At 37.5% G+C, this 2,607-nt stretch overlaps 1 long non-coding RNA gene across 1 annotated transcript; it reads left to right on the top strand.

Moving 5' to 3' along the window:
- The first annotated feature begins 473 nt into the window (after positions 1-473).
- LOC146783906 (uncharacterized) lies at positions 474-2,108 on the top strand. Its single transcript, XR_014970598.1, has 3 exons — positions 474-794; positions 1,428-1,533; positions 1,875-2,108. It is a non-coding gene; the product is annotated as an uncharacterized LOC146783906 (long non-coding RNA).
- Positions 2,109-2,607: the final 499 nt, after the last annotated feature.

Raw genomic sequence — 2,607 nt, forward strand, 5'->3', positions numbered from 1 at the left:
AACCTTGTAATCACAGAATGTTGCTCTTTGTATGTTTGTGAAATTTAGTGTGTTATACTGCCTATACAATGGAAATACACATTATGCAATAAGATTTGGAAACTTTGTCATTGTATAACGTAATGATTGAATCTGGAAATGTGTGTTATAGGAACAACTAATATCAGATCTCATTCTGCAAATGTATGCACAGCACTCTTTATATTGGTGGCAGTGCCTCTTCCTAAACTTTAAAATGTAAGCCTATACGTGCATGATATTTTTCACTATTTTATATACTTCTTGATGCCTATTTCCTGACTTTCTCTCTTACTGTACATATCTTTTCTGAAACCTGCTTAAGATGGCTGCCAACTTAGGGCTCTAGACGCATTAGACGTTCATTTCCAAACCGGACTAGCCTGTGTAGAATGGGTCGTCCGTCTTTTATTTTGACTCTATTTCCGGAAATGCTGACTTGTTTAAATACGGCTCGTAGGGGTCATGCCAGTCGACTACTACTCGCAGCCGCAACTAGGATAACACAGGGCAGTCCCTCGTCTTTTCATTCTTTTAATCTCCTGACTAGAAGACAATCTTTCCTCATTTTGAGGTTTTGAGCTAAAATTCTTTGTGGTTATTTTAATTAAACAACCTGGGGACGGACATATGCTTAGACGGAGGTAAACGCCCCCCAACAGTTATATTCTTGATGCACGTTTTTGCAGGGTCTTCTCATGGTTCATGAATGATGAACTCCTCAACATGCTACCTATTGGAAAACTTTACTTTTGGAAGCGTTTTTGACAATCAATGTAAGTTAACTTTTAAACGTCTGGACCCATGGTCTCTTATGAAAAGGAATATCTTGTGTTTTATTTTAATCATTGGGCTTCACTATTCTAAACTCTGGCATTAAGCTATTGTGACATCATGCTTGATGCCCCATACATATTGGCTACAGTATTCGACTATGGGAGTGAAATATGTTTCTCTCCTGGTATGATCACCGAGTCTTTAACACAAACCCACCCACCTTTGCATTTTGATGTCTATGAAACATCGCTAACACCCACATCCCTTATGGCTTATGTGGGTTTGGTTGTACTCTTCTAATATTCGTAGAACATCTGGCTATATGCAGTCTGTTTCTTTGTACTCCACTGTACCGATCATGGAATTTTTGTGCTTTACCTTTTCAGTCCCTCACTATTTTATCCCCATTTTCTTATTCTCTACAATGTAGCTTGAGAGCCTGCTTACCCCATTGACCAACATATTTGTTACATGAATAGTCTTAGAGGTATCAGAGTTTTTAGACTACTTTTCTCCCATCTCTTTGTTGTGAATATGTAAGTTCTGGCTTCTAATAGATTGCAATATACTGTAACTTTGTTCTACGGGAGTCCTTAAATTAATTGATTTATCCCTTTTTTTGATCTCATTAGTTCAGCAGTTAAGAATGGCATCGAGAGGCTCTTGAAATTACTGCTTTGTTTGTGCGTCGTATGCCTTGCATTACATTGGGCACAACTTTGAAGTTGCATTTTGAAGGTTAGATTATGCTTTAAAAAACTAAATAATGGACTCATTCACAGCTGGTGCATCGTTTTCTCTCCTATTAATTAAACCTGGTATATCAAAACTAGATGAAACTATAAGACTTACTCTCCAGCATCCTATTTGGATGTTCTTTCACATCTATGTGGAATTTTAGCTAACTATTGCTCTACTATTCAATAACTAACCTAATCTTTATTCTTGGTTCTCACAAGAATGCTAATTTTTGTTGACACTCTGTGTAGGTTGGGCACTACTGGTTCTATTTTATCACTCAACAAATGTAAAAATGGTATGGTTTCTTTGTTCAACATATGTCTTTTATTACTACTCAGCCTTGAAAAAATCACCTTTGTGATGAAACACGTGTCAGCTGTTTATCAACGAACATTTCTACATCAATTGGATTTGGACATTTTCATCACCACATTGTGAAAACTGAAATTAATTAGATATATGTTCAGTGGAATCATTAAAACTGTTGACAAATAAGTTTTCCTGAAATTTGTAAACCTGTGAAAAGTGAAAAATTGTTTGGTAACTTCTAAATACATATGACTAAATATAAACAACTTGTTTGTGTGCCGGTGATACTGTTTGAATGACCTTTCTGTATATCCCTTCCAGATAAACCTTTCCATGTATAAAGCCAGCTTTCCCATTACGAGTGACTGGCCTCAGAGCATAGCGCAGTTTGACTTCTGGCTCCTTGACTCAATTTTCTCCATGGGTGGTGGTGATGGGAGAGGGGGGATGGGGTGTGTAACAAGATCCCGAATCAAGCAAGGGGCAAGTGGAAGCAACCTGTAAAACTCGAAAATGAAAGATGTGCCAGCAGTATTGCTTGTATTTCAGAATTTATGAGTGTCTCGGAACTACGAAGACCAAATGATGACAGACCACTAGGAAGACTGAAGGTCGAATATGACATCATTGAGACAGCAGTGCTGACATGTCTTTCACAGTGATATTAGATGCTTATAGTAGCATAAGAGAGTATTGTTCAACTGATAGCATTGCTAAAGCTGTACAGTGAAATAGCCAGAGCGAAATGTGCCAGCTGAATTA

The sequence above is a fragment of the Triturus cristatus genome, chromosome 11 (assembly GCF_964204655.1).
Source record: "Triturus cristatus chromosome 11, aTriCri1.1, whole genome shotgun sequence".
In the NCBI taxonomy this organism is placed as follows: domain Eukaryota; kingdom Metazoa; phylum Chordata; class Amphibia; order Caudata; family Salamandridae; genus Triturus; species Triturus cristatus.